Raw genomic sequence first — 18,116 nt, 5'->3', positions numbered from 1 at the left:
TGGTTCCAGTGGGCCGTTAATGATGTGGAGTGCCTTAAGTCAAACAGAAATAGCTGCTGTTCCAGCTGCTCACATCTGGCTGAGCGTTGTGGCTTTGTCCCCTTCGTTCCTTCTTCAGCCCATAATTAAGAGCTGGGTGTGTGTTTGCCTGTGGCTGCATCTGGCTCTGAGCAGGCGTCAGGTGTCCTTGGGTCGAACTTGACACTCGCCTCATGAATCAATCTGCACTCCAGGGCAGCGCTGGAGACGCTTGTGTGTGAAGAGGTGGGTTAAGACCAGCCGGGCAGGTATTAACCTGCCATTGATTCATCCGCCTTTAATCCACCTCCCAGCGGAGCAGCAGCTGAACCTGACACACGTGCTCTGTTTCTACGCATGCCACAGATGATGCGACCTTTTTGCCTGCAGCCATTTTCCTTCTTCGTGTCTGGTGACACGGCTGCTGCTTTGTACAGCGTGAATGTGTCATTTTCATGTCCAGCAGCCGTCGAGCGACGTAACAGACGCTGACGTGGAACAAGGAGCCACGAGTCGCGAGAGCAGCAGCACGTTCGCCTCCTTCACCCTGAAACCGGTCCTAAACAAAGCCAGTCGGGTTTGGTTCCGTCCCTGCTGACGTTTGCAGGTCGTTGAAGACGAAGCTGTTTGCTTGAATCTCCCTCCTGCTGATTAAATGCTCCAGTCTGATTTTTGTCTTTTCTGAGGATTGTTGCTAATTACCGTTAACCTAGACTTCATCATTACCACTTTCCCTGCAGCTTGACTGGCAGTGTCATGCTAAACGTGCCCCACGCGCCGCTCTGCAGGCTCCTGACGATTAAAGAACAGCGTTTCTCCCACAAATGAAGTAGGTCGCTGCTAATTGTGTTTGTCGACGAGGAGCAGGAGCTGCATGGAAGTCGTGTCACAGCTGCGTTAATAAACCCTCTGCGCTTTGACTCGCTGTGACTTTATTGCAGCCAGAACTCCAGTTCTTCCGTTCCTGCTCTGCTGCTGCTGCTTCCCTCTAGTGGAGAGCTGTGGTCCGTCGTCGCTGGCGCGTTGCAGGATGTGCGTTGGTTTGGGATCCCATCACTTTGCCATCAGGTGCGTCTCACGCATCCTGCAGCAGCGTGTCTCATTCTGCTGATGACAGTGAACCATCCATCATCTGACCTGTGCGGTGGAGCCAATCCCAGCTGCCACTGGGCTGCACCCTGGACAGGCGGCCGCTCCATCACCCCGCAGGCTCACACCTGGACCCCCCGCTGTGAGGTGACCCCACCTGTACCGGGTGCTTTCAGCTTTAAGGTCATTAAATACATGTAAGACCCAATCTCATCTCTCTGACGTCCCTCAGTTAATGCTTGAAACCAAAGGCGGACACACGGCCACAGAGCAGTGGCCTAAACCACCTTGAAATGCGACTCCGTGCGTCTGAACCCCATTTGTTCCGTTCCCCAGACTCAGACCAGCGTGTTGCCTCCTGGAAGCAGATCCCATAGTTTTGCAGAGTGATCGCGACCTCGATGTTGTGTCACAGACTATAATTAACGTTCACATCACATCCTTCCTCTGTTGTTTGTTTCAGACACAGAGGCACATTGAGGTTCGACCAAACCTCGAACGCGACCGTCACACGTTTCGCTATCGTCTCACATCTGTTCCAACGGCTCTTTCCTGCCTTCAGCCTCTTTGCGTCGCTCCCTCTCTCACCTCCTTTGTTCTCCTTCGATCCTCGCTGGACCACTCGTCCGCTTCGAATACGTCTTCATTTCAAAGCCATCTGTTAATCAGACAGAGCTAAAGAGGAACGCGCCTTCTGCTGCCAGGAAAAGCGCATATCTGCCCGATTTCATGTTCCTGCTCTAATTTACAGAATAACTCAAGTCTTTACGGTTTGTGGAGGCGAGGGAGCAAAGAATAAAACCTGTAATGCAATTTAAGACTGAGCTGATGAGGTGAACATGACAACCTTGACTGAGAAACTTATCAACCTACAAAGAGAAAGAGACCAGAAGAAATAGACATGAAGCGAATTGGAGCTTTTAGCTGGTTGTTGTACAAAGATCCTTAAAAGCAATGAAGAAGGGAGGAAATATAGAAACTAGTTTACGCCACAGTGAAGTTGCATTTCCTTCTATCTGCATCAAACTCTATTTATAGAAACTTGACTGCTATTAAGTAGATGCTTTAACTTAAGCTAAACTCACATGTGCTGAATATTTGGGGCCTAAAGTTGCAGAGGAAGCGAGGCTTCGACTGATGTGTTGTTGATCACAGCTGGATCAGTCTGCGCCGCGTCCGTGTGCTGCTGAATGTGTCGACTAATCGCCCATTAAACGCACGGATGTGCTGAATCCTAATGGGAGGTTAATGATGTCGTCCAGTATTTGTGAGCGCATTGATCCGAGGACGAGCTCTGACGTTCTGTTCCTCCGGCCTCTGAAGCTTCACTTTGCCAGAACCATTACTTTGCCTTCAGCAGTTTTTCTGCTGAGGACCGTGTTCACATTCCTCCAATGCAGTGATTGTTGGAGTGCAGAGTAAGCGACGAGTCCCTGAGAGCTGCAGCTTAACTCCAGACAAAGTGCAGGACCGGTCGGCACTGACGGCCTCCTGCTGCTCCCTTCTCCCACTCCAGCGCTTTCCATGCTTCAAAGGCCTTGGACAGGAATGAAGGACGCGCAGCAGCGAAGCACGGATCTGCACACGAACTCGCTCAATGCAGCCACACAACAGCTGCACAGATGTTTTAGTGGGAAACGTGGGTTTGCAGTCGCATCAGTGAAGCCACAACAGAGTGTTGTCCTGCCTGACGTGATGCAGCTTCACGGTGACGCTGACCAGAGTTAGAGGTTGAAGCCCTCTGGTTCTGCTGCGTAGTCACTGCATCTGCCGAAGGACTGAGTTTCCTCCTCCTCCTCTCTGAGAGGATGAAGGTGGATCAGAGCGGAGCAGAGTCCGACGCGGGAGCCACAGCCTGTTCACCGGTCACGCACGCACACACGCGTTGCCACGACGATGCCGTACTTTAACCCTGATGTTGTGCATCATCGTTTCGTCTCACTTGCATAAAAGCACTTGAATTGAGGTCAGCTGTCTAATGTGAGGAATGTGAGTGAGCCCAGCTGTCATCAGCACCCAGCTAAAAATAAACGTGCTCATGTGACTATGCTCTGAATGAGGGTTCAGCACAGGTCGTCCAGATCTCGGCTCCAGCACCGATGCCAACGGACCAGAAGAACCAGAGGAACCATCAGAACGCTGCCAGAACGGTGGCTCCTGGTGGAGAAGCATCATCTGTCGTCATCTGGATCAGCACTGGAACAAACCCATCAGAAGAGGAACCTTTTCATCGTAAGGGTCCAGACAGACGAACGTCTGAGCTGAAGCGAAACAGTCTCTTTTCATACATTTCGTTGTGACGCTTCTCTGTTCTTCCCCTTTTATGGACCGATGACAGACTTCTTCCAGGTGAAGTGCTGCCCCCTGCTGGTTGCCTCCGCCAGCAGCGGCTCAGGCCGCGCAGGCGTGGGCTGCGTTCAGGCCGAGCATCTTGGATCCTCTGTGACAGCAGCTCCACATGCAGGATAATCAGCCGCCGCCGCCACTTCCTGTTTCTGAGCGTCTTCTTCTGCTGACTTTGCTCTCGTCTCTGATCACCTCGCTGCAGAGGCTCCTGCCAGTAATCACCCACTCGTGGCTTTCACCTGTCCTGCCCCACTTAACCTGCCTGATTTCAGGCTGTTGCTGCTGCTCGCTCCCGCTCCCCAGCGGTTTAACCTCCTTTCTGTGCCTGAGCCAGTAATAACCTCTGGATCGTTATTATTTATTTATTACTTATTTGCACACAATCCAACACACCCTTTAACCTTTTAAACACAACCTTTTGAAACTTCTTTGGGTCCAAGCTTGACTCAAAGCTCAAACAGGAACCCATGAAATGCCTTTTAAAGTGAAACATGTTCTCACAGTGTGATCAGTTCTACAATGAAACCCTTGACTCACTTTAACTCTGACGGAACGATTGGAAACCAGCGCCTGTTCTCCAGCTCAGACCTGTAGATGGTTTGAACCGCGAGTCACGGGTGCGACAGTTACTCTCTGCGTATGTTTCTCACTTATGATCAGCTGACTCGACGTGAGCTTTGACCTCAAAGCAGCGGCAGAGAGAGAGAGAGAGCTTCACTGTGTTAAACCCAAATTCTACTTGTTATAATTCATTATTATTTCAATGACAGGGGTCCTGCTTTGAAGGTGACTTCATTACATTACAGGTTATTGCCTCATATATCAAACTTGTGTGGTCCCAATTTTGAGACAGCAGAAGTGTCTGACTGACTGTGAAATTGACTGCTCTCCATCACAGAGTAATTAGATTATGTATGAATCAGTGTGAGCTGCTCAGAGACGACCACTCGGTGCAGCAGGTACAGTATGTGTGAGCGAGGAGGCTCCACTGGCTCCTCGGGAACCCTCCTGGCCTCACATGATGCGTTCAGAGGCCTGGTAGATTTCCACAGGTGCTCTGAGCATCACAGTGGCACAAATAAAACATGGACACAGCACGTGCAGAGAAAAGTGAGAGGATTTGACTTTTTCAGTCAAACATCTTCACGCAGCAGTCACACATAAAAGCTCTTCATTGCATTTAGAGGCGTTGAAGGGAAAAGTGGCAGTCCTTGTTTTGCAAGATGAATCTGAGTTGGAGAGAAGACTCAAAGGCGATTGTTTGCTGGAGGAAAAGCCCGTTTTCATCCTTCCTAGAACCCATTCACGTCCTGATGAACCCGCCTGCTCTTTACATGACGTGCGATTGCAGATGTGATGGTTTTAGGCTCAGTCTAAAAGGCACGTCTGTGCGGCGCTGCCGTGAGAGTGAGGGAGCTGCGTGAGGCTGAGCCCACGTGAACACCGGGTCTGACATTAGGAGCAGCGCTGCTCGTAACCAGCTCATGCATTCTGCTGCTGCTGCTGCTGCTGCTGCTGCTGCATAATTCTGGCTCGTTGCCTTTGTTCAGCCCTAAAAACAAGCTCGTTAACCGGCTACGTCTCAGGTCTCGCTGAGGCCCACCTCTTATTTGTAGTGTTTACATGATGTAGATGTCAGCCTTTGCCCATTAATCTTTGAGCAGAGTCTACGCTCCGGTCCGGCCTTGATCCTGTGCTCCAGCAGCCGCCTGTTTAAAGCCAGAGGCTGGTGGAGTCATCAGACGCGGAGCCAGCGGTGACGCACGCCGGCTCATGAATCACGATGTGTAAGAGTTTATGTTGACGCTGAAGACTGTTCATGCAGAGGTAAAATTAGATGAGACTGTAAGTTCCTGCAGGTAAATTGTGCTGAGAGACCACGTCATTAGTGTATGCATAGTTCAGCGTTCTGTCCACGTGCTGAGACCTGCGTTCCTGATGATGAGTGGAACGAAGAGCTTCTCCTGTAACGCGCTGTTTATCTGCAGGAACCACGTCAGGCTTCAAAACGTCTGAGCGAGCGGCTCCAGCAACGTTCTGCTCCATCACAGCTTCATCCTCTTCATCAGAGGAGAGCATCACAGACGAACACTGGCACCATCAAACTCCCTGTTTGAGGACAGACAGTTTCACATCACAGAACCCAGTTAGAACCAGTTTCAGTCACTGTAAACAAGCAGCTGATCAATTATTCCTCATGATCTGTGGACGTAAACAGAAACGTGTCTGATCTCCTTCAGCTGCTTCTGTCTGAGGCCTCGCTCTCCTTCTGTTCTGGGCTTTATGTGCTTTACGAATACGCAAAATCACATCCACAGGAAATGGATCTATGCCTGGAACCAGCCTTGAGTGTGTTGACACTCAGCAGAAATAACCTTTATTAATGTCAGTCATTTACTCGCATGCAGGTCGTCAACATCCTGAACTCGACTTGAAGTTGCAGTTAAACCTTCATTTTGTCACAGCAGTGTCTCATTTCTTCTCTTTAGATGATGAACGTAACACAAACCAGCGGAGTCGAGTGGCGCGCATCGCCTTCGTCAGGTCAGTGTGAGCGTAAGCGTCCAATGGTTCATAACCTGAACCAAAGGTAATGTAGATCATTAGATTTAAAGCTGCGGTTCCACCGCTACCAAAAGCACAGAATCAGCGGTGAGTGGGTTCCATAAAAGCCGACTTCCGCACTCAGAGTTGAGCAACAGATTAATACCCGATAAACCAAACAAACATGGCAACCCCAGCCACGGCCTCCAGCGGTTCCTTCCTGCTCGCTGTGGAAGCCGCTGAGTTTAAAGAGCGCTCACAGGCAGCGTGTAACGGAACCATTCAGACTCTTTCCCACCGGCAGCAGCCAAATTGGATGTGAATGTGAATAAATGAGCGTTTTCAAGGGGTAAACACAAACAGCTTGTCAGCAGAATGTCTGACCCCCGCGTGGCCCCTCCATGTGCAGCAATCCTCTTTAAATCACACAAGACCTGCATCCGCTGAGGCGCCGGAGAACCCGCAGACGCAGTCGTGACAGAATAACAGCCATCGTGGGGGTTCGGCCTCATAAACGCTCGGTCTCACGCTGCTCGGAGGAAACCAGGCAACAGATAAACCACAGCAAATTAAAAGCCAGAGCCTCTCGCCGATGCTAAATGCTCCATGAAGCAGCCACTGGCTTCTTCAGCGGCGCCACGGCAACGGAGGACGGGGAACAGAACCTGCAGAACCCGCTCCGTGCCGCATCCATCACAGTCCAGCACGTGTTTGACTGAACAAAGCTCTGCTCATCTCCAGTAACAAGGAATCACCTGTCGCCTATCAATATGTTAATGAACCAACACGTCTGCACAACTTTGATAGTAAAACGACTGTGGAGCTCGGGAACCTGTGCAAATTGCTTGCTGTTAGAGAATCGGCGGCGGGACCACATTTCATTTCTCTCTCATGTCGTCTCTCCCGTCCCGGCGACTCGTGTCCTCTCTCTCGCCTTATCTCCTCCTCTCTGTAATTTCCTCTGCTCTCATGATATCCAATCACCTGTTCTCATCTCGCCAGCAGTTCTCCCGTCTTTTCTTTTCATTTCCTCTCCCTTTTGCTCCCCTGTGTTTTTGTCATTAACTCCTCGTACAGTCTCCACTTCCACGTCTCTCTTACCACTGCAATATGTAAAATTAGGGAGGGAAACAATGCTGTGTGCAGCCGTGCTGTGATGTGCAGAGGTGCAGGTGCTACCAAACCTCCTCCTGGTGCCGTTATCTCCTCCTACAGTCAGATTCTGAATTGCTCACGTGTTGCACCCTGTGACCTGTGAGCAGTGGGTGGAGGTGGGTAATGGCTGGACAGGGTGCATCTGAGTGTGTCTGACCGCCCCGCGACGTTCAGGGCTTAAAGGCAGCGCGCTGATAGGTGTCGGTGAGTGGACAAACACATGGAAGCTTCTCCTCCTCCTCCTCGTTTGGATCCAATCGGGTCCCACAATGTCTCTGTTTGCTAAATTACTGAGCCGCTCCTCGCTGCGGCTGATGGACTAACGTTCTGCATGCAGCTATTACTGCTTGGTTTTGTCCTCGCATCAGTGAGCAGCCACGCGTAGATGATTCTGATTTCATATCGCCTGGAAACAACTGCAAGCGAGAATAAAACTAGGACAAGGAGTCCAAGCGCTGAATCACCTACTGAAGACACAGCACGCGCCCCGAGTCGCTCAGCAGCGCAGCGTTGAGTCGGGACTCGGGTGCGTCCTCAGCAGCTAATGTTTGAATTAGAGCAAACTGGAGCCAGTGGATTCTTCAGCCAGGCGTCATCTGCTGCTGCAGCTGTGTTAGAGGGCAACGCGGCCTGTTTGTTGTCCTATGACCGGACAGAAGCTGAAGTACTGGAAACATGCTCATTTCGCCTGTAAACGTGTAATGAGTCAGTGTCTCTGCGCTGGACGGTCCCTCGAACCCGTTCGCCACTCAACTGTTCCTGGATTCTGGGGTTTTGGATCTCAGGACCTCTGGGATTGTTTTCTTGCCTCGTCGACGACCTCTGACCTGCCTCAGCTGCCAAGAACTTTGTGAGCTCCACGCGTCATGCTGATCTGTATTTCTTGTTCTGGGCACAGGAGACAGAGTCCAACGTGACCCTGAGCTACGCTGTCATCATCCAACCAAACAGCAGCGTCACTGAACAGTCGCACAGAGAAGAACAATCCGCCGTCTGTCGGTGTCCACTTTAACAAACAGATCTCAGTGGTAGATTACGTTTCTTAGAAGCCGTCAGAGCTGCAGGTGCTGAAGGTTTAATGCTCCACCAGCGCCTGTTTTCCAGCCCTGCAGGAAGAAGAGGTGATGCTGTCAGCCTCCCACTGCCTGCAAATCAAATGAGCGTCCCTCAACATCTGGAGAGGGATGCAAATAACACGCTCAGTATTCTGCACAGCGCGCCACGCATGGCTCAACTACGCCGCGCAGTATAATCGATGCTGCCTGCAGCCACCTAAACTCCCACAAAGGAACTTTGTGCAGTGACAGATGGGAGGAGCAGCACAGCTGCCCTCTATGGCTTCGCTTAATTATGGAGGTGTGTGTGTGTGTGTGTGTGTGTGTGTGTGTGTGTGTGTGTGTGTGTGTGTGTGTGTGTGTGTGTGTGTGTGTGTGTGTGTGTGTGTGTGTGTGTGTGTGTGTGTGTGTGTGTGTGTGTGTGTGTGTGTGTGTGTGTGTGTGTGTGTGGTCCTCAGCATTTTCCTTCTGCTGATGGTTCAGATGAAACCATGCACACACAGTAAGAAACCTCAGCTGGAGTCTGTACTTCATGATGCGTCACGAAGGACTGAGTGTGATCGTCAGCATATGGAACAAAACTAAAGCATCCACTATATCACAACACTGCTGATACAGCGAAGCCGGTCCTCATCATTGATAGGAAGCAGAGTGAGCCTTGTTTTCTCTTCACCTGTTCTGGAGCCTCACAGCTTCACGTTTACAGCCTGTCTCACCTCTAGTCCTTCCTGGACATGTGTGATGTGAGGCTTGATCATGACAACATGCAGCAGAGGTGAGAAGAACAGGTGACCTGCGTGTCGATGTGTGTTGTTGGAGGGAGGAGGAGCAGAGAAGCGTGGAACAATGAGGAAAGGGTAATGGAAGGATGCATCAGAGAACTGGATGCAAAGGAAGGATCCATGAGCATGGAGGAAAAATGGATGTAGGAGGGAGCGTTAACAGATGATGAAGCGTGAGGAAACCTGGAAGAATGAAGCTGAGCTGCCCCTCACGCCGGCTCGTCACCTCCCAGGCAGCCGGGTCGGGCTGTTGCTTTGATGATAGAACTCTCCCTCCACTCTGAAAAGCGCATGTGGCCTCGTCTGTGTTTGTTTCGGGCACCGGACCGTCAGCCCACGTTTGTCAGTCCAGTCGTGGCCTGAGGCCTGTTGCCTGTTGTCTTCAGACCCACGGTGACACGCGCAGGGTGACAGCTGCCTCTGCTTTCTGCTTCCCTGTATCAGAGGTAACAGCAGTAACCATCTGGTGCTCATCTGGAGCGGTGGCCGGAGGTTCTGGAGCCTGTGGGGCAGATTATGAGCATCACAGTCAAGTCCAGTGTTTGTGTGCTGGACCAAAGTGGCGTCTGCAGTATGGAAATGTCCTCGTAGACTCAGAGGAGGCTTCTGTTTGAATGTCAGGGTCTGTTTGTGACATTTACGTCCTTTATTTGGCCAAAGTTTTATCAAGTGAAGTACAAAGTATCTCACATGCTGAAGATGGATTCTTTTATGCCTAAAGTCGATTGTGAGGCTGAAGTAAATCAGACGGGTTCATTAAATGCGACATGTTTCCTGGACGTGTTTGTGTGGACACTGTAATTTGGTGCTCATCTGCAATGAGGTCAAGCAGTAATTGGGTCCTAGTGACGCTGAGGAAAATTTAATAACCGCAAGAAAGAGATTAGAAGGAGGGTGGAGAATGAAAAGATGAGGAAAAGGAAGGAGAAAATGCATTTGGTGGGAGAACGATAACGGAGGATTAAATCTAGGGGGTGAGAGCAGCGGGGGGGGGGGGGGGTCTGCTGACGACTCCAGCATCACCACGCTGATCATTCTCCAGCGCGTCCTCATCTGCTCTTTACGCTACGTTTTTCCTCTAATTCCCTTTTTCCATCTTTGTTGTGACAGAACAGTCCCACAGCCCGTCTTTGCATTGAGCTGCCCTTGACTCGTCAGCTAATTAGTTTTGGAGTAATTACCTGCTTCAGCGCTTTGTAATAGTCTCTATTATTGTTTAGAGGGAACAGAATCACACAGCAGAGGTACAGTGGGAGAAATGGCTTTTGCATTTGGATTGTTTTTAGTCGCAGCCACCTTGAATGTCAAATCTGTCTTTCAGATGCTTTAAAAAAGCAAAGAACAGCACCACGTAGGCGCTGCTGCAGGTTTGACCTTCCTGGAAAAGGTGTGAGTGCCTGGAAGTGGCAGAGCCTGGCTTCAAATAAGATCACAGGTCTCCAGCCACATGGGTTTATAGAGGTTTGTGCCCCTCGAAGGATGCCAAGGCCACACGGAGGTCAGGTTCAGCACTGTCGCTCCTTTGGTGGCTGCCTGTGCTTATCGTGGAGCTCCTGAGGCTTCGGCTTCTCAGCAACACAGTGTTTAGTTCAGATGTGAAGGCTCTCGAGGCCGTGGGAGTCCCAGACACATACCCAGTAAACGTGAAGGGATGGAGGTGATGGACACCTCACATTGTGCTTTCTCTGTGGTTTCCACAAAGCCTTAAAACCTAAACTGCTACAGAGACGTAAATGAAGTCTTCTCTTTTCTCCGCGTTCTCACTTCCACGCCTGAACCTGAACAGAAAACTCATTTCTCTGCCGTTTTGTTTCCTACCTCTGTCTCCGTGGTCTTTTGTGTTTTTGTCACTCACTTGCTCAGTCACAGTCAAACGATGACGTGCATTGTGTGTCTGACTGCCACTTCAACAAATGCTGCTGGCATCGTGTGTGTGCACGCTCATAAATTGGCACCGAGGGTGTCGGCATTCTGGCGCTGAGACGGACTCCTCATGAATTCAGAAGGTGACTAGAGCTGCTGTTTATTTATTCAGGGAGCAGAGTGACAGGAAGAGAATGTTGAAGTCGTTTCCAACGTCAGGCTTCTGTACGATGAGAAAGAAAGTGTGTGAAAATAATTAAGCAAAGTCACGTCTCACAACCAAAGCTAATGCTTTGTTCAACCTGTTTGTTCACTTGTCTTTCTCTTCAGGACAATCACTGATTTATTTATGTTAGAAGAGTTTTTGCTTCAGTTGAAGCTCCTCGTCTTTAAACAGGTGAGGAGCCAGAAGCACAGACCTGCGTTTGCAGTGAAGAAGCAAAGCTGCAGATGTTTGCAGACACTGAGCTGGAGACAATGAAAGGCCATTGAAATGTTAACTCTGTGGGAACAATGCGTCTGTCCTATTTGCAGTAACAGGCTCTCTCCTCCTGCCTTGTTAGATTTGCCTTCGTGCTCCTGCTCCTCCTCATGAAGAAGGAGGTCACCATCTGCGAGGCGGTGCAGCCAAGTCACACTCTGAATCTATTAATCAGAGCTGCGTTGGAACAGACAACTGCGAGACGCCATAATGTGAGTAAATATGTAAGAGGCTCCCCATATGTTAATCTGTGTCGGAGCCTCCTGCACTGAACTGCCGATGCAAACAACTTGTAGGTGTCATGAAAAATCAACTGAGCAAACAGGTACAGACGAGTCCCACACTTCAAACCTCGCTGCTTCAGAGCAGATCCAGCAGCGTCGGCTCGGTTCCGAGTGAATGACTAAACACACGAGCATCTTCATGTGACCATTGTCACAATCCGGGGTTTTGATGTCTGCATTTCCTGCTTTATTTTCTAGCTATTTCCTGTTTCTGCTCCACCATGGTTCTGTCTTACTTTACTTCCGGTCACGTGATCGTGTCAGCTGTTTGTAGTTTGTCATCAGCCTTGTATTTATCCACCGGCACTAGTTTTCCGTCAGATCCTGAGTGTTCTTGCCCGTTCCAGCGTTACCTTGTCCTGCCGACCGGTTGCCGTCTCTAGGTACCTGTCCATGTTGTTGGAGTTTTTGGATTGTCCTTACCGGTGCCGTAGCCTGTTATAACCCGACCGCCCGCCTGCTCCTCCTGTGCCGTTGCCACTCTGCCTTCCTGGTTTTTGGCCATCGTCTGTGAGCCGGCATCAAACCCTTTTTACCCTTTTTTGTGTTTCTCCTGAGCTGTGCGTTTGCGTCCGCCATCTTAGACATCAGCGCGTTCGTGACAGTGATAAGACCACACGTTCACGTTCCTGAGACTTTATTCCTGCTCATCCTCATCCTTTGGTTCCTAAAGTCTCTAGAAAGCAGCTGCAGCTGTTGTTGAGGAAACTGCCCCAAACTGTCCACATTTACTCTAACAATGCAGTGGTGACGAGGTGATGCATGGTTTCCTCTTGAAAGCTGGAGCTTTTCAGCAGCATAACAGCCTCAGCCACATCAGCTACATCAAAGTGGCGCGAGTCCTTTGATGTGAGGAGCAGAGAATGAGCTGCGTCTGGTGCAGGACTGAGGCCTCACCAATCGGGCCCAGCATTAAATGGACCCGGTGGCCTCACGGGTCAGCGCGTTACAGCGCGTCACCGCGCGTCACCGCGCTTTACAGCGCTGTACAGCGCGTTAAAGTGTATTACAGCGCTTTACAGTGCGTTACAGTGCGTTACAGCGCTTTACAGCGCTTTACAGCGCTGTACAGCGCGTTAAAGTGCATTACAGCGCTGTACAGCGCTGTAAAGCGCGTCGCAGCGCTTTGCAGCGCTTTACAGCGCGTTAAAGTGCATTACAGCGCTTTACAGCGCTTTACAGTGCGTTACAGCACTTTACAGCGCTTTACAGCGCGTCACCGCGCGTCGCAGCGCTTTACAGCGCGTTAAAGTGCATTACAGCGCGTTACAGTGCGTCACCGCGCGTCGCAGCGCTTTACAGCGCTTTACAGTGCGTTACAGCGCGTTACAGCGCGTTACAGCGCTTTACAGCGCGTCACCGCGCGTCGCAGCGCTTTACAGCGCGTTAAAGTGCATTACAGCGCGTTACAACGCGCCACCGCGCGTCGCAGCGCTTTACAGCGCTTTACAGCGCGTTAAAGTGCATTAAAGTGCATTACAGCGCGTTACAGCGCGTTACAGCGCGTCACCGCGCGTCGCAGCGCTTTACAGCGCGTTAAAGTGCATTACAGCGCTTTACAGCGCTTTACAGTGCGTTACAGCGCGTTACAGCGCTTTACAGCGTTTACAGCGCGTCACCGCGCGTCGCAGCGCTTTACAGCGCGTTAAAGTGCATTACAGCGCGTTACAGCGCGTCACCGCGCGTCGCAGCGCTTTACAGCGTGTCACAGTGCATTAAAGTGCATTACAGCGCTTTACAGCGCTTTACAGCGCGTCACAGTGCTTTACAGCGCGTCACAGCGTCTCCCACAGAAACATGTGGCGGCTGGAACGAACGCTGCCTTTGTTGCTGTTGGACGCTGGACCTGGAGGAACCTTGAGCAGTTTGATTTGCCAGTTAACGCTGGACTCAGTATTCTCTGCGTGAGGAGCTGCTTCCAGGACCCACTGCTGCCCCCGAGGAGGAGGAAAAGCTCCGCGCCGCAGCAGATGTTGCAGTTGACCTTCGCCGTGATCCGGCTTTGTCTGGCGTTGGAATCAAATGATGAACATTCAGCTCCTGTGCTGCCCTTTATTGGTGTTGCCAAGCAGACAGCAGGCGCGCGTCAGCCAGAAATGATTGTTATTCACAGCTGCTGTGAGAAATGATTAAAAGGCTGCTGGACAATTGAAACAACACGCTTTCTACAGCGCGGTGAGTCCTCAGGTGTGAGGATCATTAGGATCCGTGCGAGAGCAAATACTATCAGACGTCAGAGACGGAGGAAACCGGAAGAATCTCATGAGACAGGACAATAATTATATCAATTGATCCAATCGATCACATGACATCACCAGCATTTAATGGATGGTGTGAGCGTCAGGTGTATGTGATCAGCCGGCTGTGAACTCGCTGATGCTGTGGAGCCTCGTTCTCTGATCAGAAACAAGTGGCCTCGCGTCACCTTAACGCCCGTTCCTCAGCTTGGTTTGCTTTTCTGGTCGTTTTGTAATAAATGCAGCAGCATCAGCAGGTCTGTGCTGTTTGGGATCCATTATTAGGTTAAAATCCAGTATTATCGAGCTGGATGGCGACTTACTGTGTAATTGCAGTGATGCGTGTCTGCAGCAGGAAACACAACCTCTAACCTCTGATTCATTCTCACATCAGCCAATTTATTTTTGGAAAATAAAATGCAATGAGCTGTTTGTTTGGGTGAAAGCTCCTGTGGATTAAAAGTGGTGCCGTGTGACATTCTCTGTGATGATGGTGCAGATAGAAAGTTCTAAAATGACGAAACAAACAAGACTTCTGGGAGTCCTGCAATTGTAGATTTTAGCTGAGCCACAAACTCCACATGGGGCGTCGTGCATGAGCGGCTGCGACGGCGCCGGTGCTTCCACCTTGTTCCGCTCGCATCCAGACACAGCTGCTCCCGCCTCATTACGAGTCCTGTTGAGCAGCGACCTCCGCCTCCGCCTCCGCGGCGTTTAACCCCAGCCAGGTGTTCTCCTCTGAAGCCGCCCCCTCGGCTGCCAGCAATGAAGCCATTAGGAGAAGCTCCACGCAGCCAGAACACTGACACAGATCCACGCAGCTGTTCCTGCTTGAAGACGTTCTGCTCTCAGTTCTCATGTGAATCCACGCTTCCGGCCCAGTGGGGGCTGCGCAGCTTTGCTGCTCTAACACTCTGCCTGTCTCTGCAAAGCCTTTGGGTGTGGAACCTTCACCCTAAAGGCGCCTGCGATGGGATCGCTGCCGCCTCAGTCAGGCCTGCACCACTTACCCGTCACCACAGCAGCTGATGAGCGTCTTCAGATAAGAAATGATGTCACTTTCTCTGCGCTGAACATTAATTTGAATTTGGTCTTACAGGCCTCTTCCTTATCGTTTCTGCTTCAGCATTAAAATCCACTTAAGTTCAGATCCTTGACTCTCTTTTCATTAGGAGACGGCGGCTTTTCATCACCTCACAGTTCCATTAGGACGAAGTGCAGGACCCGCATCGACGTGTCATCAGCAGATATGATGTGCAATTTCCTCTGTGTGCGTGTCTGTCTGTCTCTCTGCCTGTGTGTGTGTGTGTGTGTGTGTGTGTGTGCGTGTGTGTGTGCGTGCGTGTGTGCGTGCGTGCGTGCGTACGTGCGTGTGTGTGTGTGTGTGCGTGCGTGAGCGTGTGCGTGTGTGTGTGTGTGTGTGTGTGTGTGTGTGCGCGCGCGCGTGTGCGCGTGTGTGTGTGCACGCGCGTGTGTGTGTGTGTGTGTGTGTGTGTGTGTGTGCGCGCGTGTGTGTGTGTGTGCGCGTGTGTGTGTGTGTAACACCCATCATGGTTCATCTGCAGATCAGAACTCCAGCTCATTACTGGCATGTCAGTCCCCACCATAAGGAAATGTGCTGTGTGTAAGTAATTCTACAGCCCAGGTCCGTCTCCTACAGTACATCAGGGCTGAAGCAGAGCGAGGGTCCAGGTAGAAAACCACTGACCGCCCTTCAGCTGGTGATTGTCTGATAAATGACGAGGAAAAGTTTCATTAAACTGTTACAGTGAAATGAAAAACAAATAATTAGAGCATGATGTCAGACCAGACTGGAGGCCACGTTCACACATCCGTGTAATCAGAGTTTTAGTCTCTTCACTTTATATCGGAACAAACGTTGTTATATGTAAATTGGCGGCTTTTTAATAATGCGTCAGTTGAACCTTTAAAGGCGTTCGAGGCTCAGCTGTAGCTCCTGCGTGGCGTCTGTTCAGCGCCGTCCTGAGTCAAACAGAGTTGTCCTGTTTGTTTCTTCAGCCACGGTTCGTCTGCTCAGACGTGGGAGTGAGAACCTGTGAATGTTACAGGGTTCTTGAATTATCACATGACCTTTGTGTGATGAAGCCACTGATGCAGACTGTGCCTGACAGCGACGCACATCCTGCCTCGCTCTCATTATTCACACACGCTTTGCTGCTCTGGAACCTGAATAAGTCAGTCTGACCCGACAGCGGGATCTCGCTTCTTCTCAGCAGGCAAATATTTGATCAACGTGACAAATGGCTGCAGGCATCAGCATCTGTGTCCTGTGTACGGCAGCCTTGACGCAGGCCTTCTGGGATCAGAACCAGCCAGGGAGCAGCTTCGGATCCAGTCTGGCCTTTATGTGAACGTCTCTGCGTCGAGCAGCAGCTCGTCAGGAATACGTGAGCTTCAAACTGACAGAACTGAAGCGTGAAGAGGCAGCGACACAAATGATCACGAAAGGTTCAGAGCAAAACGGCTCCGACTGCAATGAAAGTGTCTGGATTTAGCCTCCGACGACGTCGTCCCCACTTCTCTGTACAGCTCTCAAAACCAAAACTCCAATTACGTGTCTCTGGCTCATGTAGGTGAGAGTTTTTATCTAGTGTGTCATATCCAGGAAATCACCTCCTCTGACACGACGACTGTCAGGAGAGAAGAACACAGGACGGAGCCATTTCTGCCAAGAGGTGCAGTTAAAGGAGCGGAGGATCGTTAATGTGACAGCGTCGTTCTGTTCCGTCGCTCTCTGCTCAGGTCAGAACATTAATATGTAAAGCGTCTGTAATCAGATGATTAAAAAGCTGCTGAGGGGAACGTGTCCTGGCGCTGTCAGCTCAGCGGACTGGTCTCAGCCTTCGTGGCCTAATGGCATCCAACATCACCTTCTCTGGATTCACTCTTTCAAGTGTCAGGAATCAGATGTGCTCCTTGTTGACTTTTCATATTGAATTAATGCCGTGGTGCTCGGATCTCCTGCCGCGAGCCCTGCAGGACCTCGGCTGGTTAAACACGCCCAGGTGACGGCAGCATAAAAGGCTGAGGTGAGCTTTGATGCACGCCATTGCTCCACGCAGCACTCGGCACTGAGAGCTGCAGGGAAATGAACGGCGGCAGGCGCTGCTCGGCCGCTGGCAACACAGGAGCAGACGAATGAGCCACACACTCACTCCGTGTGCGAGCTGCTCACAGGACGCGTGCACGCGTGACGCAGGCCACCGGTCCTGAGCGTTGGTCCTGAGCGTTGGTCCTGAGCGTTGGTCCTGAGCTGTGGTCCTGAGCGTTGGTCCTGAGCTGTGGTCCTGAGCGTTGGTCCTGAGCGTTGGTCCTGAGCGTTGGTCCTGAGCTGTGGTCCTGAGCTGTGGTCCTGAGCGTTGGTCCTGAGCGTTGGTCCTGAGCTGTGGTCCTGAGCTGTGGTCCTGAGCGTCGGTCCTGAGCGTCGGTCCTGAGCGTCGGTCCTGAGCGTCGGTCCTGAGCGTTGGTCCTGAGCGTTGGTCCTGAGCTGTGGTCCTGCGCATGCAGTCAACACAGGCCGGCGTCTCAGGCTGCGTGATCGAGGGCTTCACCAGCAGACGAGGTCGTGACATGAGGTGTGAAACGTGGATTTACGTTTGGACGAGCGCTGAAAAAAAATCAATGGAACCTCAGATGTGTGATGCAAAACGTCGTCCTTGAAGTGGACTCCACACGAAACACGTGTTCCAAGCGCACGTGTTCCATCCTGTACCTACTGTGCGTAGGTACAGGATGGAAGATGACATCACTGCCAGTCGTCCTGTCACTATCCTAATCACACTCAGCACGTTACCCACATAACAAGAAGCTACAAGTGTTTGTGCTGAAGCCTTAAAATCAATGTCAATGTAAAATAAAAAAAAACAAAAAAAAACAACAACTTCATCTGATGTGATCAAATGGAGTTGTTGGGATGTGATGTGACTCCATCTGATCTGATGACTTTCTTCAAAACTGATGACTTTCTTCAAAACCAGCTCAGCAGGAGATGAAACTTTGAGAGAAGCTATGGAAGAAAGAAAAGAAAGCCCAAATGCAGACGAGCAGGTCGGGTCGCGTTGGTTCCGCTTTGGGTCGGAGCTTGGACCGACTCCCAGGTGAGGTCAATTGATCAGTCAGATCCAGGCTCCAAGTGATGCAGCATCAGTCCAGATTGCCTGTCTATAGGGAAGCATCTGACTGATCCTAGAACAGCTGGTCATATCTGGGGGTGTTTCTGAGCTGCAGTGTCGTATTATGAC

General features: G+C 51.0%; 1 long non-coding RNA gene across 5 annotated transcripts in view; it reads left to right on the top strand.

The window, feature by feature from the left end:
• LOC114869487 (uncharacterized) overlaps positions 1-18,116 on the top strand; it is a 39,837-nt gene that overhangs the window by 7,193 nt on the left and 14,528 nt on the right. For 4 of the 5 annotated variants that reach the window (XR_008692481.1, XR_008692479.1, XR_008692480.1 and 1 more), the window contains exons 2-3: positions 5,943-5,997; positions 11,416-11,545. This is a non-coding gene — a long non-coding RNA (uncharacterized LOC114869487). The remainder of the gene's footprint in view (positions 1-5,942; positions 5,998-11,415; positions 11,546-18,116) is intronic. The other variant, XR_008692478.1, reaches the window with a different exon arrangement.

This window comes from Betta splendens, chromosome 14 (genome assembly GCF_900634795.4).
Source record: "Betta splendens chromosome 14, fBetSpl5.4, whole genome shotgun sequence".
Taxonomy (NCBI): domain Eukaryota; kingdom Metazoa; phylum Chordata; class Actinopteri; order Anabantiformes; family Osphronemidae; genus Betta; species Betta splendens.
Note: the sequence above shows the minus strand (reverse complement) of the source record. Positions and strands in the feature narration are given on the sequence as shown.